At 44.1% G+C, this 25,878-nt stretch overlaps 1 protein-coding gene across 10 annotated transcripts in view; it reads right to left on the reverse strand.

Moving 5' to 3' along the window:
- The window catches only part of Plcb4 (phospholipase C beta 4), a 360,685-nt gene that overhangs the window by 262,452 nt on the left and 72,355 nt on the right, over positions 1-25,878 (reverse strand). For all 10 annotated transcript variants that reach the window (XM_085833842.1, XM_029473929.2, XM_029473932.2 and 7 more), the window contains exon 2: positions 15,156-15,224. The gene's annotated coding sequence lies outside the window, so the exon portion shown is untranslated. The remainder of the gene's footprint in view (positions 1-15,155; positions 15,225-25,878) is intronic.

Genomic DNA, 25,878 nt, shown 5'->3' on the forward strand with positions numbered 1-25,878 from the left:
CCACCTCATGTCCAAAGCAGGACACACTGCCAACTAGCTCGGATCCAAAACCTAGCCCTGGCAGAGCAGACGCTGTAAGTCACCTCTACATAACCCACAGCCACACTGTTAAGAGAACTGAAGTGGTTGAAGCCCTTTATTCTGCGCTCAGAAGGCAACAGATGATATCTGCCAGCAAGATGGTGTGGGGTCTCCCACCCAAAGGTGCTATAACCATCATACCACACTTCGAGGCTACAGTGCAGCAGCAGCCCCTTGTGACATAGAGCTTGTGAGAGCTTTAGTGTGCATACACAGTCCCTATATATACTTGGAATATGATTAACTTCTTTTCCTAACCAGGAGTTACTTGGCAAGCTAAAGATCTATCAGAAGCTTCCAGATGCTCACCAGCACAGTAAACAGACAACGATAGTCATTTTACCAAGACATACTTAACACTGGGGTACCTGCTTACAGATATGATGTAACATATGGATTCTAAATACCTACCTACAACCTTAACTTGAAAATAGGAACGCTAAGCATGAATTAAGTCTGTTACATTCACCATCTTTAACTTGTGAATACGCTGTCAAGCTGAAACCTCTCCATTCCTAGGATGCCCGTGGAGAGATAAAAGAGCTATTGCCTATACAATCATCTGAATATGGATTCATATGAATCATAGAAACTGGTGAATTTGCAGAATGTGAAGGATTCCACAAAGACATAATCAGGAGTTGGGGATATAGTTCAGTTAGTAGAGGCTTGTTTAACATGCAGAAATCACTGGAGTCAACATCTATCAGTGCATTACCTGCTATCTCAGATTCAGGATCTGACTACACCAAGTATCTGAGGCCAATATAGGATAAGACCCTGTTATAAACACAAGAAAATATCTCTGCCCTCCCCTCCACTCTCCACCCACCTCTCTCCCTCCCTCCGTCCACCCGCTTCAGGAAATTATATGATCAGATGTGAGTAAAAACTTCAAATGCAGATTAATTCACTATTTATATGGATGAGTCTTAATTACATCCATAAATTGTACTAAAACCTGGACACTAACAGAAACCCCCTCCCATCATATGAAAACATGATAAACTGCTTATCCTAACCTGACACATGAAAAGGCACAGTTTACCTTTTCTGCACAGTCACTTTCGAATTAACCACAGACTCCACCTATTCAGAGACTGTCAACTTCAAACCAAAGAGGAGCTATTTCCAGTGTCTCTGGCCTGAGTCTGCATGTGCTCTAGTGTATCACGGGCTATGTGCTCCAATCACACAGGATCACTGTAAAACTGCTGTTTAAGTAGTCTGGTTTAACATTAAAGGGCAACCACACTTCTCAGAGGTAATTTAAATAGAACCTACCCATAGTCCTCTCCACAAAGAAGCCCAGAAGGGTTATTAATGTGTCAATGGAGCTTTAAGACTCATACTTCATGCAGCATCTTTAAATGGCCTGCCTGAAAACACAGACCTGATTCCCCTCACTACCCCTCAGCCTTACTGTCCTTAGGCAATTCTGAAGACAATGGAGCTTCATGTTTTAGACAAGTTACTTCCAAAGTATGAAAGTCACTCCCACTGATGGACTGCAATGTTCAGTGGTTTGCAGATTGAGTGAAGAAAGCCCAGAACCTCACTCCAGAAAGCTGGACCAATAACTCTGATCTGATGACATGGTGTAGTTTCTAAAACCCTCTATCACTGTCCCTCCCTCCATTTCGACTCTGGGTTTTGACACACGGCAGCATGTACTTCACACTGAATAACTCCACCTCTTTCACTTTGTTTTTAAGGTAATGATGCAAGGCTTCCTATTTAAATACATTCATTTATGGTTACTACGCAACGAGATTCATTCAGTGACAGCAGAATTAAAACGTACTCTGAATGGCTGTCACGTGGGAAGGACTTTAAGGATCCCTATAGGGTGTGACTGAAGCGGCAGTTTTGTGACTTGCTTTGTCACTTGGGATCCCTCTGTCTCACTGGAGATAGAGACATCATGAAGAGAGTTATCATGAAGACACGGAATGGAACAAAGTTCCATGTGAAAGACTCACCAACAGATCACTAGTGTTCTAAATATATACCTAGAGAGGAATTACCTTCTAACACAGCCCTCTGACCTATGAACTGTGACGTCGTAGATCTAGTGCATGTGCAAAGAAAACCCTTTTCTGTTTTGTTCCATAAAATAATCCAACAAATGAGAAGTGTGGTAATCTTCTTTCGAGGAGGGAGGAAATCAAAGATACTATCCTGAATTCCATATTATAACTGTCTTCCTTCCCTTCCTAAGATTCGAAATTGCTATGGGCTAGGAATGACGCTGAGTGGCAGGGCTTGCCAAGCAAGTGTGGGGCCCTGTGTTCAAGGCCTAGCACCTTCAGAAAGGAGGAGGCCCTGCTTCCTTACCCATTTGATATTTTTGTGAATTCCATACAAAATGTCCCCCTTAGGCATTTGTGTCCAAGACCTGGCCTCCAACTGTTGATGCAATCAAGAGGCGACCCCATCCTGAGGGAACTATCCACACAATGAGCTCAGACCTGCGTAGGCTAGTCTTGGGAGGCAGAGCCACACTGGACATTTGTCCCTGGCCTTACTAGGCATCCATTTCTTTGTTCTCTCCCTCCATCCACCCACCGCCTGGACACCATCACATGAGAACCAGTTCACCACAAATAATATTCTGCCAGGCCACAGTCCCAAAACAGGGGGATAACTAATTTAGCCCAGGGCTAAAACAAGCCTTCTTGCCTTTAGGTTTATTACTGTCAAAGCATTAGAAAGCTGACAGATTCAGATGTCAAATACATATTTACAGTCAGGCATGTTATTCTTCCAATATGTTAACATCCTATGTGATTCACATAGTGTCCCAAGAACTGATGTTTTCTTGAATTTTACCACAGCAAATTTAAATCAAAGACATTTTACGTAAAGAATTTTAAAATGTGCTTGAATACAAAACACAAATGTATCTCCTCTATTGTTTTCTTCGCATAATTTTCCTTTATCATTAACTTCTTTTTTTGTTTATTTTTTGTTTTTTTTTGTTTGTTTGTTTGTTTGTTTGTTTGTTTTTGAGACAGGGTTTCTCTGTATAGCCCTGGCTGTCCTGGAACTCACTTTGTAGACCAGGCTGGTCTTGAACTCAGAAATCCGCCTGCCTCTGCCTCCCGAGTGCTGGGATCAAAGGCGTGCGCCATCATGCCCAGCTATCATTAATTTCTTTAAAATGCCTTTATTTATGCATGTAACCGAATCTAACCACTTTAAACAAGGTTATACCTCTTATATACCTCATCAAACACCTGAAGAAAGTCACTTCAGGTTAATGTTTTAGGCCTAGTGCACTCTGCTACATTTCATGGGCATTTTGACTAAAATAAGGAGGGATGGAAGGGCAACACTGTGTGGTGACATGAACCAGGGACCTAAGAGTTCAACCCAAGCCACGCCCACTCTCTGGGGGCTGATCCGTCTGGATAAGTAGTAACTTGATCACTGAGTCCCATTAGTTATCAGTTTCCTGGAACTCAATTAGAGCCCCCTGAGGAAAGAAAGAAAAGGCAAAGGACCCTGAAGCTAACACGAACAAAAACGGTTAACAATAAAATGAATGCTGATTGCACATGTAACCTTCAAGCTGCCCAGAGCCCAGTAATCCCTTAAAGACCAGATAATGAGGTCTGATTGCTTCCGAATGTCACACGTGTCTGCAAGAAGCAGCCCTGTAAATCGTCGACGCAATTGATGTGCAAGGAGTCCAAAGTTAATTTCTACAGTCTAAGCCGCTGTTTCCTCCATTCTCTAGTCTGTCAAATTAGCCCTTTATTTCCTGCATGCTTTATATGACCTGTATTCACACGCAGAGTGAGTCGGGAAAGCAGAGTCTGTTCCCTTAGTGCAAACCTCTTGAATATGTGCATATCACAACCTTTTGTGTCTTAATTCCATCATCTAAGAATGGCATTATAGGTGCATCCTTTCCTCCTCCTCCTCCTCCCCCTCCTCTTCCTCCTCTTCCTCTTCTTCTTGGAGTTGTTGAGAACTATATACAGTACATAGCTAATACCACTGCTGTTGTCAGCTTCATGAATAATGGCCACAGTTACCCTTTATATGACTTCTTGAAAAATTACCTATCAGAGATGACTGAAGACACAAGAAAAAAAAATCTACCAAAAAAAAAAAAGTCTTTCTGATTGCTAGAACAACGGTAAAAATTTTGTATAAGTGTATTCAGACATTACAAACTATTTATAACTGAAACAATTTAGCAAAAAAGCAAAAGAAATCATCCTATGAGCAGAGTTTTAATTTAGGGTTTTTGCTGCTAACTGGTTTAAAGCATTCTCTCCTAACTGGGTGGTGGTGGTGCAAGCCTTTAATCCCAGCACTAGGGGAGGCAGGGGGAGAGGGACTCAGGAGACTCTCTGAGTTCAAGAGCAGTCTGGTTTGCACCATCTTGAAGCTTACATTTGCAATCAACATTAATTTTATTAGTTCCCAGACAGCTAGGGCTACAAAGAGAAACTCTGTCTGGAAAAAAGTAACAACAACAACAATAATGTTCTCTCCCAGTTTATGACTTAACATTGACATTGACTTTCTTGGTCCTATAGAATCTGGAGCTCTAACTTGAATCCCAGCAGAAGTCAGGCTACATTTATTCTTTCTTTTTTTTTTTTTTTTTTTTTTTTGGTTTTTCGAGACAGGGTTTCTCTATTTAGCCCTGGCTGTCCTGGAACTCACTTTGTAGACCAGGCTGGCCTCAAACTCAAAATCCGCCTGCCTCTGCCTCCCAAGTGCTGAGATTAAAGGTGTGCCCCACCACCTGGCCTCCATGCAATCAACATGAAAGCCTAGGCTGGCCTACTGGATAAGCAGAAGCTTCCTAGAGTAAAATCATCTGATCCCAGGACAGCCAGCACACAGCTACAGTTACAGCCACAGCCAGCACACAGCTACAGCCAGCCACGCACATCCTGTGCCCAGACCAAATCAGCAGAGCCATCTATCAACCCCAGCTGACCTCAGACGGTGCTCAGTGATCTACACAAGGCCACAAGCACCATGCACCTCGTCCATAGATTTGATAAAGGCTACACTTTCCCATAGCAATGATTAACTCACAAATACTTTCACTTCCTGCTTATGAACCCCCTCTAGATTAACACTTACCTCACTATAGTCTTCAGACGTTACTTTCTTAAAACGGTCACTGGACAAATATGGAATGGATCAAAGGAAAATGGGAAATTCTTTTCTAGATGCTAGGCTCTGCTTAGATGTGGTACAATGCAAGGCATATAGTAGTAATTAGTGTCTAAGTAGCCTAAGGTAAACTGGTCCAAGTGGCCAGTGAGCATGGAAAAAAATGGAATCAAGATGGCAAAACAGAGGGATGGGGACCTGAGCTTTGGACCATAGTGCCAAATCAAGGTGTGTTTTCACTCCAAATTTCCTTACTGTGAACTTCCACTTCTTCAAGCAACTGTTGCTTCGTACTTGGCTATGGAGAACAACCCACGCCAGCCTACATTCATCACAGAAATTCGGCCCCTTGGAAAAAGCAATTGGGAATTGACCCTGGACCTTAAAGCTCCAGAGACTTCTTATCAGAATCTTTAGCCAACCTGACAATGCATTTCTCCAACAGAAAAAAAAAAATGCTTTTATCTAGATGCAGCTCAGAAGGGCTGGCTTTTCTCTGTTCTCCAATGCCAACAAGGAGTGCCTACTCACACATCACTTTGCTTGAGGGGCTGTAGCTGATTTTCATATTCATTCCTGGTGAAGAGCAGAGAACTGCACACAGAAGGAGGGGGAGCTACTGGGGAGTGAGTTCTACCCCTGTGTGAGCACACTCAGCCCAGGATCACCCGGAAAATGAAAAATGTACCTGGGTTCCCGACTCTTCCTCTTGGCTCTTCTTTAAACATCTAATTATGAAGAAACTTATGTGTTTAGACTTTTTCCACTCTCTGGGGATTCCAGAAATCAAATCGTTTTGCCAACACGGCCAGGAGAACAAATCGTTTGTGTTGTGGCTGAGCCATACGGCTCCCTTCGCAAACACCAGCAGAGCCTGCACAGCTTTGCTCTCACAAAGCCATTTGGGAGAAGATTTTTATGGCAACAGAGGAAATGTTTCTACTAAAACAACACCTACACTTTGCTGGAGATATTTTCAGGAGGTTCCCCCGACTGCCGTTTAAGTCGCTCAAATATCTCGTTTAAAAATCTGGCTCTCAGCTCTCGGCTCACGGTGAAGCTGGTGGGCCCCATGGGAGGATTTCCCAATCAGTTATTGAAGGAGTAGCCTGGAGCAAGTCACTTAACCTGGCAAGACCTCAGGTCTATGGCAACAAAGAAACCTCAGCCCCTTCAGGAGTCTAAGAAATGATGCGAGGGGACACAGTTAACACCCAAGTTATAGAACAGGAATAAGGATGGGCACTAGAAGGATCTGTGGCAAATTCAATGCTAAATTAACCTTAAGAGTCTTAGGGAACAAAGTTGGGATACAGTCACTGTGGTCTAGTGAATAGTCAGGACCAAAAGGTAATTCACAAGCTGTTTGAGTGAGGCTGACAGAAGACTCAGAGCCTCTGCAGAGATAGGCCTGCGTTGTTCTCCCATGGTTAAGCACCACTAACAGTTAACATCGGTGAACAAAGTCTCCCTGCTACTTTCTTCAAAGCCTGAATTTCAGCTCAGCTTCTCCTTTAGCTCCATCCTGAGTCTGCCCTTCCCTCCACAGGCTGGGTATCTAGAGCACTTCAGAGTAAACCTTTATCCAGTGACTTCTAATTTACAGTCCATATCCCAGGAAACCCAAATTGAGACAGCACAGACACATTCGTTGTTTAGGTGAAAGAAGTGAGTCCCACCAAGGTTACAAAACTTGTCGAGGTGCACAAACCAGGAGTGGTGTTGTGAGAACTAGAGCCCAGTATCTTCAAACCGCCATTCACAGTCCCTTGATGACACTTCCATCACTTTGACCAATAAAATAAACAAACAGCTGGATCTGGTCCTCAAAGCAGACTTCAAAAAGCAAATTAACACAGGGAAAAACATTGTAAAAATAAAAAGACAACGTCCAAGCTACCAGTGCAGCTCTAGGGTGGCTGGCTTGTCCTGGACGCAGTCAGTAGCCAGCAACTGGGACAGAAGGGGAGAGGAATGGGTTTGATAACAGGGTGTGGTGCTATTGGAGCCCAGGGACTAGAGCCACCTGATGACAATGGCACAGGCTTCCAGGAGGCAAGGATGGAAACTATGACATTAACAGAGCTATTTCTACAGGTACCGAGGGAAGAGACACAGAGAATACCCTGGCTCTTCCTCCACCACAGCCTTCACTGGTGCTCACTCTGTAATCTACCCAGGTGCCTGGAACAGACGGACCTAATAAACAAAGCTGAGCTTAAACATCCCAAGAATAAAGCAGGAGAGTAACCAGCAAGGAGCATAGACACTCTGAGAATACAAGCCAACAGCTTATAGCATGAATCTTCCTACCACCACTGAAATGACAAGTGACCCCACACGCTCTAGCAGCTCTAGGCAGGGGTACACTCACTGGCTCTTCACAAGCACGGGGCTCTGTGACTGCTCAGCTCAAAACCCAAGGTCTAAAAGGAAAAGGCTTCCAGAAATGGTGGCTCAGCACTTTAATGCAGCATTGGTGGGACAGTTCATGGACAGCCTCAGCTGTGCAGCAAGCAAGACCCTGTCCTTTAAAAAAAAGGGGGGGGGGGATTGCAAGCTTGTACAACCACTCTGGAAATCAGTTTGGCGGTTCCTCAGAAAATTGGACATAATACTACCAGAGGATCCAGCAGTACCTCTCCTGGGCATATATCCAGAAGATGTTCCAACCGGTAAGAAGAACACATGCTCCACTATGTTCATAGCAGCCCTATTTATAATAGCCAGAAGCTGGAAAGAACCCAGATGCCCCTCAACAGAGGAATGGATACAGAAAATGTGGTACATTTACACAATGGAGTACTACTCAGCTATTAAAAGGAATGAATTTATGAAATTCCTAGGCAAATGGATGGACCTGGAGGGCATCATCCTGAGTGAGTTAACACAATCACAAAGGAACTCACACAATATGTACTCACTGATAAGTGGATATTAGCCCAAAAACTTAGGATACCCAAGATATAAGATACAATTTGTTAAACGCATGAAACTCAAGAAGAACGAAGACCAAAGTGTGGACACTGTGCCCCTTCTTAGAATTGGGAACAGAACACCCATGGAAAGAGTTACAGAGATAAAGTTTGGAGTTGTGACGAAAGGATGGACCATCTAAAGACTGCCATATCCAGGGATCCATCCCATAATCAGCTTCCAAACGCTGACACCATTGCATACACTAGCAAGATTTTGCCGAAAGGACCCAAATATAGCTGTCTCTTGCAAGACAATGCCAGGGCCTAGCAAACACAGAAGTGGATGCTCACAGTCAGCTATTGAATGGATCACAGGGCCCCCAATGGAGGAGCTAGAGAAAGTACCCAAGGAGCTAAAGGGATCTGCAACCCTATAGGTGGAACAACATTATGAACTAACCAGTACCCCAGAACTCTTGACTCTAGCTGCCTATGTATCAAAAGATGGCCTAGTAGGTCATCACTGGAAAGAGAGGCCCATAGGACTTGCAAACTTTATATGCCCCAGTACAGGGGAATGCCAGGGCCAAAATGTGGGAGTGGGTGGGTAGGGGAGTGTGAGGGGAGTGTATTGGGGACTTTTTGGATAGCATTAGAAATGTAAATGAGGAAAATACCTAATTAAAAAAATTTAAAAAAAGGAAATAACATAAAAATAAAAACTGTGGTTGGGATTACAGCTTACTGGTGAGCACTTGCCTAGCCTAAGAAAGGGTCTGGGTCTATTCCTACTGGCAAAAATACATAAGAACTGGGAGCTCAATTTTTCCCATTATTCTCTGTTAAATAAAATTTTAAAAATCTAATACTTCAAAAGTATTTCTATCCTATCCCTCCCCAAAAAGTTTATTTGATAGTGCTTAAATAGATAGAATTTCATTGCCCAAATTTTACTTATTCACCTCAAACTGTTCCTCGCAACATTAAGCCAAATTAGCTGCTGATGTCCTATTCCAGAAGGCTAGACCAACCTTTATAATTTCATATGCTATTCAAAAAAGCAGGAGCTAGAACCTAGATTCTTCTCAGAAGACCTATGCTGACTTCTGCTCACGAAGCAGAGGGAGGGGCAGGGAAAGGGAAGGAGAAGAAAACAGAAAACAAAAATGGATTCCCAAAGATGGACAGCCACAGATCAGCAAGCTTCAGCTTCCCAGGGACAAACACAGCCTTGCCTCCTCTCTGATCTTCCCATTCCAAAAATCTTTTACATTACAGAGGCTGCAGAGGAGATGGGGTTTGTCCTGTCGATACACACTATGAACGCATTTCAGTCCTTCCACCCTCCAACAGAACTTCCTTGAGGTCTTTAAAACCCTTAATGGCTGGAGAGAAGATGTGGGTTTGAGAACCAGCTTTGCTTCTGGCTGCCTGTTCGGCATTACATAGCCAATGCTCTTCTCTGCGCCTCCTCTGTTCCCTCACTTCCTTCTGACATGATGTAACTCCATAACTCCATGGGATCTGTACTCCTCTCAGCCCTTGACTGGACTGATCCCACACAAAGACAACAAAAACCCTTTACAGATCCAGATCAACCGTCTCTTCCACGACACAGCCCAGATGTCTGTTTATGAGGCTGCTAACCAGAATTAAAAGTACAATCTACAGTCATGGCAGAGAAAAAAAAAAAGTCTGACCTCACTCCTCCCTCAGTTGACAGTGATCTCATCCAGCAATTCTTAGTCTAGGGTGGTCTGCCTGCAGAACAAGCTCAATTCTTCTCCTTTCCTGTGACCATACCCTCTGCCATGTAAACTCCACTGTCACAGGCCACACCTGCCTTTGGCCAAGAGGATATCAGTAGCCATGATGTAAAGTAGTAAAGGCTTTGGAAGTCCTCTTGCAGCAAGCTCGTCCACTCCCATTCTTGCTCCTGTGCCATCCCTAAGCAAACATGCCAGGATGAAGGACACACATTACAGAAGTAAGTCACCTCAGTCTTACTGGCTAAAGCCATCCTAACTCACAACATAGACACATAGGCACATAGGCCAACCCAGCTGAGGACAGAACTGTTTGCCCAGTCCACAGGAGGCTATAGGCACTGCTGTCAGCTGAAATCAGCAAAGCCCAGATGAAGAGCAGGTAAAACACTGAACTTTTAGGATGGGGACATTTAAAAAAAATAAGGAAAAGGAATTTTCAGGGCTGGAAAGATGGCTCAGCAGTTAAAAGAACTTACAGTTAAAAGGAATAGGGTTTGGTTGCCAGCACCTACATGGAGGCTCACAATCATCCGTAATTCCAGTGCAAGGAGGTTCAGCCCCTTCTGACTCCCATGGGCACCAGGCAGGCACGTGGTGAACACACATACAACATACATAAGTGCACGGAAAAACACTTGCAGCCGAAATGAAATCAAGTCCAATCTGGCTTCTGGTGTTGGTTTTTCAAAATAGAGTTTGCCCCAGCTGCCCTGAAACTTGGTCTGTAGACCAAGATGTCCTCAAACTTGGGGATCGTCCTGCCTCTGCCTCCCGAATGCTGGTACTAAAGGCATGCACCATTATGCCCAGCTAATTTTTTTTTAATTTTGCAAGAGTTTTTTAAATTTTATTTTTAATTATATGTGGAGAGGGTCACAGGCCTTAGACCCAGTGGTACTAGAGATATAGGCAGTTGTGTGCTGCCTACTGTGAGTACCAGAAACTAACTTCCATCCTCTGCCAGGGCAGGATGGTATGCCCTCTTAACCACTGAGCCAGCTCTCCCGGTGACTTTCCACCGATGCTTACATTGTTACCTTCCCCTGAAGCTCTGTGGTTGCTTGTTATGCAGCTTACTATGGCAATACATAATGGGTGCCATTCCTGAGTATGCAAACAGCCCAACCGTAAGGATCATTTCTAGACCTAAAGTTCAGAGTAATGTTACCTCGAACACTTGAAATCTATCAGCACCTTCAAGGCTCTCAATGGAGCAAGATGAAGAAACTGGCTGGACTTCACCTAACTCATATTTTACACAACCGGTTTTACCACAGACCTCCAAGTTCAAGTCCCAATCGAATTATTCCCCAGCGTTACAGCCCAAGTCTAGGCTGAATAGTCTATCCAGCCTCTTCACTAGATAGACCATGTATTTTATGTTCTCTTCCAAGATGGCTAACGGGCCCTTTGAAACAAAAACACCCACAAGCACTCTGACATCACAAAACTTTATGCTCACAATTGCATATGATTAGAATTTCAGGGTGAATGACCCAGTAGCTAAAATCCACAGATGGTGCAATTATCTGCTCAAATGACCTCTACAATTTCAATATTCCCATGTGTCTTTGCTGACCTGACCACAGACAGCACCTCATCCCCTCACTCCCTGACTCCTGCCCCATGTGTACTGTGCATCTGCAACTACCTTCGACACCATCAAATGGTCCTGGAACTTCTGCTCTGAAACTCTCCAGAGCTTGTTCCCATGAGCTATGAACCTGAAATCATGGTCCCACCCCCACCCCCACCCGCTCCTCTGACTCAGCAGGCATCCACTCCACATGTCAAAGTTCATCAGCTTTCCAGTGGGCTAGACCTTGGCAGCACTAAACCCTGCGTGTTCAGTAGCCACAAGGTGGCACCGTAAAAGCTGGTGAACAGAAACACCCATACACTTTGACACTCAAACTTCAATTTCCGATGTTTGAAATTAGCAGTAGGCTCCGAAATAACAACCCCAGCATAAAGTGTGGCCTCTACAACGTGGAGTTTCTTCTCCAAAGTCCTCATCTCTTAGTCAAATACAAACCTGACCATGAACAGGATTCGTACGGCTAGCCTTGTTCATTCTTCACATACTGGTTGAGATAATATTTTGCCAAAGCTTCTACCGGGACCCTCAGAGCACGATGTGAGAACACCCGATAGAACTGACCTGGCATTGATGTTTTCCTACTACAAAGCCCTGACCATTTGGTGCCGCCTCCATACGGAGAGGGCTCCGTTCTTATGCCACTCCCTGTAGCTGGCTCAGAGCCAAACGCTGAATACTCTGTGGAGAGTGGGGAAGTGAAAATGACAGGTAAAATGGGGACTGAATACAAAGATGACTGAGGTTTCTAAGTGTCCTCTCCCCATCCAAGGAAGACCTTTCACAACCACAGGAACAGACAAGTACTAACACTACACAACAATCAAAGGGGGAGTGGGGGGACCGATGATGGGAAGACACCTGAAACCTGCCTCAGCCAGCCAAAGTGACCACTGTGAATTTAGAAAGGATTGAAGGGCCAGACGTTATGAAATGTTTTATTTTGTTCCATTTCTAATCGTGTGTGTGTGTGTGTGTGTGTGTGTGTGTCTAGGCAGGTTTACACATTGTCAATGCTGGCAGAGGTCAGAAAGGGCACTGCGTGTCTCTTGGAAGGAGAATGACAGGCAGTTGTGACCCACTCGGAAACACAGGGGTCCTCTACAAAAGCAGTGTATGCTCTTTACCACTGAGCCACCTTTCGGCACTAAACCCACATTTTTTAAAAAATTAGGTCACTTATCAAAAAACCGACATCCAAAAAACAAAATCAGGATATGACCATATGGTTTCCTACAAAAACAAAAAACAAACAAACAAAAACTCCCTTTCCTTTCTGGAGAAAAAAATATTTTAAACCATTCGTCTCTCCCAGACTCCTGATAGGTCATGAAGGACACACAAAGAAAGACTTTCAGAGCCCAGTGACTTGGATTTTCTGCTTCATATCGCTGAAATCACCAGAGAAATACTTCTGCTTCCACCCTGGACACAAAATTCCATACTCCACTTACGAAGGAAGGAGACAAAAATGAGTGCAAACACATGGTGTGTAAGAGCTGAAAAGCCGGTGCTTGTGGGGAGAGCTGGAACTGGTGCTGTCTACTTGAAGACCCTACCAACCCTCCAACTGACAGCGTGCGCGTGAGCCAGGAACTCGGGCTGTGCATACCTGCAGCCTTGTTCTCCAGAACTGAATTTCATTTGATCTTTCCTTTGCAGCACTGCATGCCCAGTCACTGTATCTGAAAACAAGGGCTGCACAGGATTTTTACCACTTAGGGAGATCCTAAAGATCTCAGAACCGGTTCAACCCTTAAAATCTAAGGTTAAGAAAAGGCATTTCCAACCGCTGTTTCATTATTCTCTTATACCCATACCCACACCCTGCCCTATTGTGCACTTGCACGTGTGTGTGTGTGTGTGTGTGTGTGTGTGTATTATTTCCCCTTCCATCTGAAATCCTTTTTAAAACTCCATGTAAAAGTATAAGCCCGCATAAGTGGCCACTAGTTATGTCAGGAATGAGACAGCAGGCATGTTCTGTGACTGACACTCCCTTTTGTGACAGGCCTTCAGTGCAGTAACCCGGCTTCTCGGGGGAATTCTATCCTTTGGAAACATTCCAAAATTCATTTCTGCCCTCCCACAGCCTGATTTTCTGCATGCATTTTTTCAACAACCATCTCTATCCCCGGGGAAGCAAGAAAACTGATACCAAAATTAAACAAAGGCGGCCTTCTGAAGGCCTCTCACGCAAAGCTTTGCAAATAAAAGTGATTTCTTGACTTTGTTCTCTCTTTTCTCTCCACAAAGTTAAATCCCTCATGGTTGTTCATTATTTCGGTTTATAAACGTGTCTCCAGGTAGAAAGAGCAACATCCCCACTACAGAAGGAGGCCGAGCCAGCTAAAGCCCAACACAGGAACCACAGCAACTAGAACTCCCACAATGCACTACTGCACCCGCCCCCCAGTTTCTGGCCAACGCTGTTCCTTAATTGGCCATGAATAGTTACGGTCAGCCCCAGTAATTTCTGCACCCTGGTTAGCATAATCTCCTAAGGCATCAGCTGCAAGCTTAAAGTCCACATTTTGAAAGAGCATCCAATTAATAATCACCATAATAATAATGATAAAAGAGATGCCAAACTGCTGTGTGGATTCTAGCGTGCACAGGGGGAGCTGAGCTAACTGAACCAAGTTACTCTCCTATTGTCCACCTGGTCATTTCTAGCCTCATTTTTGTTTTGAATTTTTTTTCTTTTGAGACACTGTCATTATATATCTCATGCTGGCTCAGATCTAACACTTTGAGGTTTGTTTATTTGTTTGTTTTTATTTTGTTTTAAATCATAGTCTCTTCTAGCCCCAACTGGCCTCAAACCTGCAGTGCAGTTAAGGATGACCTTAAACTTCTAATCCTCCTGCCTCCACAACCTGCGCTGGGATTTCAGGTATGCAACACCATACCGCTTTTCCTCTAACATTTCTTAAATGGTCACTCAGTAAGGAAACTTCCTGGAACTCCATAGAACCAAAGGCTGTGATTTCAAACTTCAGATTCTATCCACTAACCAACAATGATTGAGCAAAGACAATATCTGAATATAAAGATAATTCCTGACAATTCATCTCAAGGGAATCACAAGTCCAATCAAAAAGACATCGCTAAATAACTATGTAACATCTGGGAACAAATGTTTCCTGCACCCTTGACCCACACTTCATGCCACTGTGATGATACAGACATGAACCTCCCTTGCTCTCATTGAATCTCATCCTGGAGTGACGGCAGACATAAGAAAATGGTCTGGATGGACACCACAATATCCTAAAGGTAGGATTACAAATCTCAAGGACTGTAATATTAAAACAGGAAAGTGAAACAAGACCCCCACATGGCAAACATTTTAAGGAGGTTAGGTCATCAATCTAAAGATATTGTAAAGAAAGTGACTCAGTCGATGAAAGAATGCGCAAAGGCCCCGTAATGGGGCAGGAGTGAGTGACAGCATTTGGCAAGGGTAGCCATTGGGGCATGAACAAGGTGGGTAGTATCAGATGAAGTCAGAGGCTACAAGGAAGGGACCGGGCCAGCCCACAAGACCCTTGTTAGGACTCTGGCTTACATTCTGAAAGAGGCAGGAAGCCACTTCAGGTTCAGACCAGAAGGACATTACTGGACATATCTTTAAAGACTCACCCAGGCTGCTGTGTCGAGAATCCTCCCAGGTAGTTGACAGCACGCACAAAGAAACTAGCCAGCAGGCTCCTATAGAATCCAGACAAAAGAGACCAGGGGTTAGAGCAGAAGGGAATGATGAAGGCAATCTAAACTGGCTGCCTTTGGGTCACATTTTCAGTGTCAAATAGAATCATCCATTGATGAACTGGACTCGGCATCAGAAGACAGGCATTGGTTTCGTTTGTTTCATTTTAGTTTTGTTTCTCTCCGCTAAATACTGCCTTAGTTTCTGTCTTGGCCATCACCCAGGAGTTTCTGTGTTTAGCGCTTGGGCCTCGGCTTGGTACTAACAGAAATAGTGGAGTCAAGTCTAAGGAGGTTATAGGGCTGAGGGTGGGCCACCAAAGGGAATACGTGACATTGCTGGTTCCTCTATTTCCCAGATGCTCCAGGAGAACAGCTTCTCTCCAGACACTCCTGCTCTTGACTTTATGACTAACCAAAACAAGGTGACTAAGTGACCATGGGACTAAACTTAAGGACACTCTGACCCCAGTCAGAGCTCTCCTTCTTCTCAGTTACTGTAGTCCTGGGGATCTGTCTAGTGATGGGAAGCTGACTAAAGAAATGCTCAAGAAAGCTCCAGATTTGTGTTCCCTGGGCCGTGAGCCCCGTGGCTTATGATTGACTATACACTGCTTTATGCCTCCTCCCTCCCTCTATCTCTCAACAAACCCACAGTCAGCCTGGGCACTGGTAACTATAGGCACAGTTCTCTGTCTTCCCACTGAGAATCCAAACATTTTCATATTCCCATTTTCAGTCTCTCCATTTCCTCTTGCCTCTGTCCCTCCCCTCCCTCTTCTAATGCTACCCCCCTGGCCCTGTAGCAGAGCACAGCCATATCCCAAGTGGTATTGATAGTCCTGGCCTCATCTCCTCAAAACTACTTTACCAAAAACTGCAGAGAAAATGATGACCCAAATCACATATTTTATGATATGATGCTAATACTCAGTCCCTCTGTCCTGTCTCCAAAGGAGCTTTCTATAGCCGCCAGCCTGTAGCTTCCTTTCCTCCCCCATATTCCTTCCTGGACATTGGAAACGGGCATTCTGTCACTTTAAGTCTCCTAAATAATACTCTCCCAGCCTAGAGTCCTCTCCTCCCTCTCTTGCACAACTTTTCTTAAATACACTATCCGTGCACGCATGCTGGCCTCTACAAAACACTCCATTCAGGTCCTATGCCACATGTCCCTTCTGCACTGCTGAGCAGGTATTCGCTTTAACAACACATGCCAACTGGTATTCACTTTACATGTTCCACAGACACAACAGAGCATTCCATACAATGTTAGGTCTTAGGCAGTGACACTGTCCAGAGAGGACAGTCTTGCCTTTGCTCTGGCTGGACGATAGAAGGATTTTTGGTAGTTAGATAAAAGCCAGCACTCCTCGGGAACTTATGAAATGGGTCCCCATCTGCCAAAAGCAGTCATTTCCCTTGCCTCAGGCAGAAGAGACATATGGCTCTCCGTTGACATACACCTGTGGTTGTATATCAACCTCCACACCTGCCTTCAAAGCCCCCAAGCTAACAGCCTGGGCCTTCTCACCTCCCCCTGTACCCTAAACTCCCAGGCCTCCCCAGCTCAGGGCTTCCATCCCCTCTGCACATCCTCCTTATAACCTCCTATTCTCACTTTTCTCTCTTGCTCTTCTCTCTGTCCCTCCTTCCCTTGCAGATAGCCTTGGACGTGTCCAGTCTGCTTTCTTTTTCTCTCTGCTCTGGACTCTTCCAGACATGTCTGGTTGTTCTCTCTCCCTCTTATCAATAATAAAAACCTCCCTGCAATCATGGAGTGGCGATTTTGGTGGTTTCTTTGCTGCACCTCTTACACACAAAGCACAGTTAATAAATTATTTATTTTAATGACAATAAGGAATAAGTTCTCTCTTTTATCTAAGTTACCTGAAAATCGAGACTGAAAATCCCTAAGAATATACATCGTCTTTAAGATGGAATCACAGTCACCTCCTACTGCATCTTTCTGTGTCCCTCACCCCCACCATTTTGATTCATCCACTAATGTTCTTTTTAGACAAACAGCACTCTACAGAAGAACAAAACTCACACCTAGGCTTATCTCCTAAGAGTGGACTCCCAGGCACAAGACATCTGAAATCATAGCCAAACCAATATTTTTAGCTTATACTCAAACAAGTCAATGGCTTCATGGGACATTAGCTGGAAATGGAATGAGACATCCTGGGTTGCTTATCATCATAGCTCCATCATCACTGTGAACTCAGGGATTAGACCTGGGGCCACAGGATGATGTAAGCAAAAAGGGAAAATGAGGACCTTTAGTCCAATAACTTACATGCCCAGCAGGGATCTCTGCTACATGTCGTAACAGACGCTTTCTCCATCCCTTTGTATTATGTTCCTTGGGGCAAGGTGTCACTGACCACCTCCAATGGCAAAAGCCACCCAAGAAACTAAGTATTTATGTTCCCTAAAAGGGAGGGCTCCTAAGTTGTCAAGGTAGGAAGTAGACCTCCATTAATCCTTTGTTTTTCAAGGCAACTGCCTGCTATTTTTAATTGATATAGATAATAAACACTTGTGCCTAACCCAGAAGAGGGCCATCCCATTCTGTTGTTCTCTAGAGTCTGGGGCAGAAGACAAGAAGACTCTACAGCTCCTCTCAGGAAGTGAGATTTGCACTAAGAGTAAAGACATCAGTTAGAAGTTGTCAGGCAGACAGAAGCAGGAAATGAAGAGAACCTTTTCCTCACAGGCAGGGAAGGACAGTGGGCAAAAGAAGAGATTGGAATTGTGCTTTAAGCCTATCATCCCAGCACAGGGCAGGCTGAGGCAGGAGGATGCCAAGTTCAAAGCCAGTCTTGAATAATGAGAAGATATTGTCCAAAAAAAAAAAAAAAGAAAAAGAAAAGAAACAAAATAAAATAAAATAAAATAAAGAAACTTAAAATAATAATTAACAACAACAATAATGACAGTAACAACATTAACAACAACAACAATAATAATAATAACAACAACATGATCATGAAAAGCAAGAAAGAGGATGGCCGCAGGAAAGTTAGAAGAAAGAGGAGTGAGGTGGGGCTTCCTGGCCCCGTAAAGGAATGTGGAGTTGGATAGACAGACAGTGTGAGTTCCTTCCAAGAATCCTCAGCGTGCAAATTATCTCCACTCATCTGCCAACACTGATCATCGTTCTTCTGAAACGACATGCCTGCCATAAGCGTCTCAAAATAAAACAAGAGCCCTCAGTAGCACACACCTGCCTGCCCCTCTGAACCCCAGATGACTGCTGGGCAGACAGAAACAAACACTAGTGTCTCTTGGGAGCATTTGAACTAAGACACAGTAGCCACTGACAATTGGTGATTAACACTTAACTAAAAGTTTCCAGAGTGGGTAATAGTGGATATTAAGGGACATGGCAGACTTGGTTGAAAAAAAAATGTAGTACAAATTATATGGCCCTCATCCTGTTAAGATATCAATCAAGTCTATTTTCCCTCTTCTCAAACCTGGCTCTCTGGCTGGGGTGACCTTCAGAATGCAATGGGACTTGTCATCCAGGTGCTCCTCTCTTAAGTGGCTTCTGCTTTTGCACTTGACAAGGGTCTCCTGAGCATCTATCTCCTGCTTTTAAGTGATCCGACCATTCCATATGGAGGGAGCAGCCCAGAAAAGACCGGAGACGTTCTAGCGGAGCTCATCACTGAAGTCAACTGCTCATGTTCAATGAGTCATCTCAAACATTCCAACCACAAAGAACAGCAACTGCTCCAGTCTCTCATGGAGCCGTGTTGCCTGGCTGAGACCAGTCAACCCACAGACACATGAAATGCTGGCTGTTGTTTCCAGCCAGTAAGTTTTGGTGTGGTCAGGTACAAAGCAAGAGAAGGTGACAGCAGGGAAAGCCCAGAGCAAAGAATGAGAAAAAGGAAGGACAGAGACACAGACTAGTCCCTGCATGGCACGGAGCCTGAGTGCAATTCTAGAACTTGGCACTTAAGATCCGGGAGATCTGATCAAGTTATGGTGCAAATCAGGGTCCTTAGGTTCATTAATAAAATAAGAATGGACCTTCATACTAGAGTTAAACCTCGGGGCAGCAAAGCTCAGAAGGTGCCTGGAAGGGAAAAATGGAGAAGAAAAAGAGAGGAGGCCATGCTGTCTGAGCTATGCCAGTGTGAAGGTCAGACACATGGCAGATAAGCTATGAGCGGGGATAGGGGACTCACAAACGGAGAACAGATGGATACTCAAGGTACCAGTGAAAGTATATTCAGTCCATCAGAAAGAAGAAGAGAAGAAAGAGAAAAACCTGGTGTTCTTCCTAAGGCCCCCAGATTGATTTGAGCACCCAGATCAGCTGGTACAATAACTCCTGTTCTAGAGGATCCAACATCGTTATCTTGCCCTCATGGGTGGATGCACTTACAGAAACACACACACACACACACACACACACACACACACACGCACACACACATGCATGTATACGCATTCACGAACACAGACATGCAATGCATGCATACACACACATTCAGACAGATACACATGCATATATACATTAAATAAAATAAAAACAAAAGTTACGCGTAATGATGACACTATATTTGGAGCATTGCTATAAGATGACACACTATGTTTCCCACTAAATGTCCAGTGATTTTTAAAACACTGTCTTCAGTTTGCTTACATATCTCTAATATTTTTAGAGTGTGTACAATCCATATTATTCTAAACGATAGTAAGTGTTAAGAGTTAAATTACTATTTTATCTTTGGCCTCAAGTCCAGGCATTCCTCCAAAGGCTATGGGCTAAATCTTGTGTTTGACTCCATCTCAAAACCACCAGGCAATCCAACAGGCCCCCGTCCTCTCCTTCATCCTCCTGCCCTCTCTGCTGTCCTTCAAACCGAACTTGTGGATTTCTGGTCACTCATCAACCTCTTTGCCGTTTCCTGGCAGACTTAAGTGTAGTGAGAATTTTTGAATTTTAGTTTCTTTTAAAAACACAGAAACGGTATAAGAATATATTTTCACTTTAATCCCAAGTGTGGGATATGGGGCTGCTTCAGATTGTCTACAGCAGCTAGCTTTGCCTCGTGCTCTGGCAGGGGTGATTTTTCCAGCTGCAGATAGTTTCTGTGCCTGTGTGAGGATGTTTGGAATTCTGGGGTCTTTTTAAGAGGGTGTATGAATGCTAGGGCCACAAGAATGGGGTGGGTTGTTGTTATTTGCTATGGATCATGGATAAGTAGGCATGCACAAAGGAAAACCAAGAAGAAATCGGATATCCTAATGGCGAAAGTCAAACTTACTCCAAGGAACTTGATGCCCCTAATCAGCAGGAGGTATTCTAAGGGATAAAACCGCCCCCTTTCCAACCCCAACTTTATTCAGGAATCTCTTTCCTTTCCTCTCTGTCCTTTTCTCTCTCTTATCTAGTGATAGGGGGTTGAAAGAGTAGGAGACAAAAAGATAGAGAAGGGTGAAAGATAAAACAACCCCAAAACTAGCCAAAGTCAGCTACACTTAAGTATACTCTCACTTAGATACACATAGAGCCCACTATATGTTAATAATACTTTACAATTCGTATAATTACTTGTTTAGACTCCTATTTTTCCAACATATTGTGATTTCCTTGAAAGCAAACATCAAGTGCTATTCATTACTGAGTCCACAGTGATCAGCAAAGTGCCTGCATCACAAGGGTCCCTGCAGAAGGAGCATTTCTATTGCTGGAGAGCATTTTCTAGGTGCTTGAAGTGTCTTTCACAGCAGCTTTTAAAAACTCTCAGAGAGGGGATTATAACTCACTAGATGAATGGGAAACTTCAAGAGCTAAAGAGAAAAATACATACTTATCTAAAATTAGAATATACAAGATAAATCTGAAATTTCTAGATGGACAGATCCATTGAACCCTTCTGTTTCCCTGCATTGAATATTTTCCATCTTATATGGTTAAGTACATTATAATTAGCTGTATGGGTAGTCATCATAAGACACAATTTCTAATTTTCAATCTGCTGCTCATACAGTTTCCCATAGAGCAGAAAAGAAAGCACTCCAATTACAACTTAAAGTCACTTGTTCGAAACATATTTGGGGATGTGTACCCCTTCTTGTGGTACAACATCCTAAATGCTGAGTATCCTTGGAGCTCAAGGACAGCTTATCGTTATCTTCATAATGTCTCTGGCTGTTCCATTCCACCCAAGTGTTCAGGAAGCAAAAGACCCCAAGATGGTGCCCCTGTAAGGGTCTCAGCAGGAAGCAGATGGCAACTTAAATACACAACTAAGGCGAGCTTATATGGGGTGATTTACCAGGTATGACAGAGCTTAGGAAGCCAACCAGGGAGTGTGGCATAGCTTGGGGCTGAAGGAGAAGAGAGAGAGGTATAGGATCCCACAGAGCACAGCTGTATCCAAAAACCACATGACAGATTCTGTAGCTTCCAGATGTACTGTCATCTGTCAGTATGACTGAGAGAAATCTAACAGAGCAAGCCCCCTAACCTAGCAACCCTCCCTCATTAATCCCCTCTTGGAGCTGCCAGCACTCCGTGGATGTAACGGTTAGCACCCGCCTAAGGAACTGAAGAGAAGCTCTGGAGGCTCAGGGGAGTAACATCCTCTACTGGAAATCATACACTTCCTTCCTGCTCCATCTCTTCTTCCCTTGGAAGAGCAGTGGGCATCTATGTAAATAAATCCAGCCCAGGTGCTTAGCATATGGGAGAAGTAGATGTCTGGCAGCTTAGCTCTTATTCTTTCCCTAAGTGTGCTTGCAGAAGCTGCTAGTGACCCACCCAGGTCCCTGTAGTTCCCCAGTGACTCAGTTTCCCTATGTGGAAGAGGTGTTATTCTAGGAGTCTGCATTCTCCTGTCGGTGTACCTTTCAGATACAAATACCAATAGAAAAGCTGTCAGAAGTCCTTACACCACAGAAGTTGGTAAAAAGTCTGGCTCCCACTGCCTCGTGTAACAGCTGAGAAACATTGTGCTGTTTCTCAAGGCGCCCCCAGCACAAAGGAGGCCATTTGCCCATCTTGGGATCAACTAATTAGCCCTTTTATGGTTGCCTTCCCTTTCTTTTCCAATTGCTTCTGACCCCTAGTGGCAGACACAGGACCCTCCTGAGTACTATTTATACTCCCAAGTTAAGCTCAAACCAGTTTTAGAAGACACCAACTTAAGATACTAACCATGGTGTTTACTCTGAAGTAGAGAAAAGCAATGTGCAATTTAGAACCAGAAAGTCAGGCTGCTTGGCTTTGGCCTCGCTCTGATGGACAGCAGAGATGCCAAGCCAGGGCTCAGCGTTCTCAATTGTCCTATACAGGCCGATAATAAGACAGTCTCTGAGCTCCTGCCCAGCTTCCAAGTTTACTAAAATGTATTAGAGAAACAGAAATGCTGGGGCTCAAATACAAACTGTCACGAAACTCCATTCTCTGCAGTAATCTCTAAAACATGAGTAATTTCAGGCTGGGAGCGGGGCAGGGGGTGGGGGGTTGACTTTTAGATCACACTAAAATAAAGAGTAGAAATTAAAATTTTGCCTGTCTGTCAAATGGCAAAATATGAGGTTTTCAACCAAATTTCCTAGACTTGACAACATAAAAATATTTTCACTTATCCCATAAACATCTCTTGAGAACTCTTTTGTTGTTTTCTGGCTAAAGATAAACTCAGGGTCTAGCCTGTACCAAACAAGTACTCTGTCAGGAAGTACAACACTAGCCATGTTGTCAATTTTTAATCCACTTTAGTTCATGTTTGGTTTTGGTAAAGTTTTCTGGTATTTGGAAGACTCCAGCCCAGATCCTCGTTCTATGGATGTACAATACAACAGTAGTCTTGGCCCTGATATTTTGATATGTGTTCACACGGCGAAGAAATGGGAGGTTGAGGCTTATCTGCAACATTCACACAGTATCTTCCTACTCTAGTATTTCTTCTTTAAAATGAAATGGAATGGAGGAACCTCAAATTCTATAACTTCCAATGTGTACATTCTGATCTTGGGTGTTACTGCGCTTTACCCAGCGCATTGTCCTATAGCAATGCCTACCTACTCTATGACAAGGTTGCTGGATCCTAAGCATCCCGAAATGACTCTTAAGGAGGAGGTTTAGATGCTAGAGGAACAGCGGCACACAATGACACATTTCATTTCCAGCTCTGGCAGTTAAAACAATAGCGGGGATCGATCACAAGGGAGATTGGTGGTGCAAGCCTCCCAGGACTGTTTGGAAGCGCATTCCAGGTGAACAGAAAGCACGTGGGAATGCTAGAGATGATGCTGGGGGGTGAGAGGGGGTAGGCAGAAATGACTATAAAGGACCCCAAAGTCCCTTCACTTGTCACCTTAGCCAGCTCACTTATAACAAAGGTGCCATGCATAGTTACAAGGGAAATCAGAAAATAACAAAGAGCTTTCTGGAAGTTCTTTGGGAGCTACGGGGCTCTTCCTCCTGACCCTGGTAAGCAAGAGGCTGGGAGAGTTGGAAAACAGACAAGGCAGCAGTGGAAACCAAGGAGAAGTTCTAAATTGGTATGTTATAGGCACACTATCTGAAAACTGGTTTCCTCCCAGCTTCCTCCAATAGGAAGGATTGTCAGCTGTTTCTCTGTGATAGCTGAAGAAGGGTGAGGCTGGGGGGGGGGGAACGAGGTCATACAAGGTCATTTGCCAAAAAGTTATATATTAAATATCACAATAATAAATATGAACAAAGTACAAGTGCTAATTTTATGTACATAAAAATCATAAAATTGCTAAAAAGTATTAAATTACCAAGACAGGAAATATTGAATCACACTGGGAATGTTAACATGAGTAACTTTGATCTACCTAAATATTGATATTAGTGATTCACAAAGTTGGGTACATGACAGGATTACCTGGGAAAGCTGAAAGCTCCAAGTCCCAGGATATACCCACCCAAGACATAATGCCTTTTTAATTGATCAATAGCCACATTATTTGAGGAGCTACTCCTGTGACATGCTGAGAACTAACCTGCATTGTGCTAAATTAATGTTAATGAGGCTTAGGACAAAAGACAGTGCCTTGACCCCCTTGGCTCTTCCCCTTTAGCACAAAGCTCTGTCTCCTCATCTCTCCATTATCTGAAGCTGCTTCTTCAACTCACCCCGAAATTGATACTGATACCTACAAGGGAGATAAATAAGACTGATGAAGAGACACTATCATGTGCAGACTGCTGAAACCATCTACACCAGTAGAGAATGGTGTCTTTACAGGAATGGTGAGAATCCATTGGAAAGGAAGCTGCCTGACAGAGTGGTTACACACTGCCATCAACATACTCAGCTCTGGCCCCTTTCAGGGGTGGTACCATTCAAACATTCATTCATCCACTAACTAGCCACGTATCTTGGTCCTATATCACTCTGAACTTACAAGGTTGTAGGAACAACAGAATTTAAATAACTGCAAGTCAGAAGTAGGGAAGTTAGTGCAGTGCAGAGTGATAAATCCATCACATGGAGCCATTACCTGTGAGGAAAGGGGAGGCACTCTAGAGTGCAGCTACAACAGAAGCAAAGGCCTGTGAGAGCACCAAAACATGACACCAGGAAGCTGTAATCAGGAAGAGAGAAGGGCAGCCAGAGGTCATGGCTAAGAGACCATCCAGGGCAGCAGCAGGAAGGAGTGTGGGCCTTCCCCTTGGGCGGGGCTTCGCAACGCCACTGACAGCTTAGATGATCCATCCTACCAGACTCCCCTAAGCATGTGTTCACCAGTATACTGTGCCTATTCCCGGACAAAAGCAGCAACTTGTTTTATTTTGGGTTTGTCTACCTGTTTCACAGGCAGTACAGAATGCCACTGTAGTGTCCTCATACTGCCAGAAAGGTCCTCAGATATCACAAGGGTTCCCACTGGAGAGCCACTCCCAGAGAGTCCTACTTGGCCATCTCCCTGGTGAGGGACACCTACACCAGCATGAGTTAGGCCCTGGATGAACTCCCAAGTCAATGGGCTGTGTTTAAAACAATGGAAGTTTTGACATTCCATGTGGCTCAACGAATACTCAGAAAGAATCCAGAAGCCTCGGAACGACCAGAAGAGCCTATAGTGAAAGCAGCCCAGGAAGCATCTAGACCTATGCAGACTTAGTGAGTCCAGGGTAGCCTAGAGAGAGCGGAGTGTGACTCTGGAAATATGGCTCAAAATGCTAAGGGCAGAAGGCATGGGCTGGGCCACCGAAAACTGCCTCAGGGTTTCACACCAATACAGGTTAATTTAACTTTTTAAATAATATACTATGACTCATGTGTCCTGCCATCCACATTTTGTAAGACAACAGACACACAGCTGGATATAGAGTTACAGGCCCTTAAAGCTGCAACCAGCTCACCCACTTGTTAAATTCACTTACAATTGGAAGACAACCCAGCACTCACTTTCGCCATTGAACAACATGAGCCCCTCTCACTGTAGGCAAGGGTCCTGTTGTCAGTCTGTTGGGGTTAACTCTTCACAGTTCTCTACGTTTGTGTTTGTTTTTGATTTCGATGTTTAGAATGGCCAATAGGACTAGAGCTCAGTTTCTCCCCGGGTCTGTAACGTGCAGGGAGTCTGCAACATGCCTTATGGAGAAAGCACATGGGTAAAATACCCCAGGGAGAAGCAATTCCATGAC

Source organism: Mus caroli, unplaced genomic scaffold (genome assembly GCF_978045245.1).
Source record: "Mus caroli unplaced genomic scaffold, Mus_caroli_1 scaffold_2, whole genome shotgun sequence".
In the NCBI taxonomy this organism is placed as follows: Eukaryota; Metazoa; Chordata; class Mammalia; order Rodentia; family Muridae; genus Mus; species Mus caroli.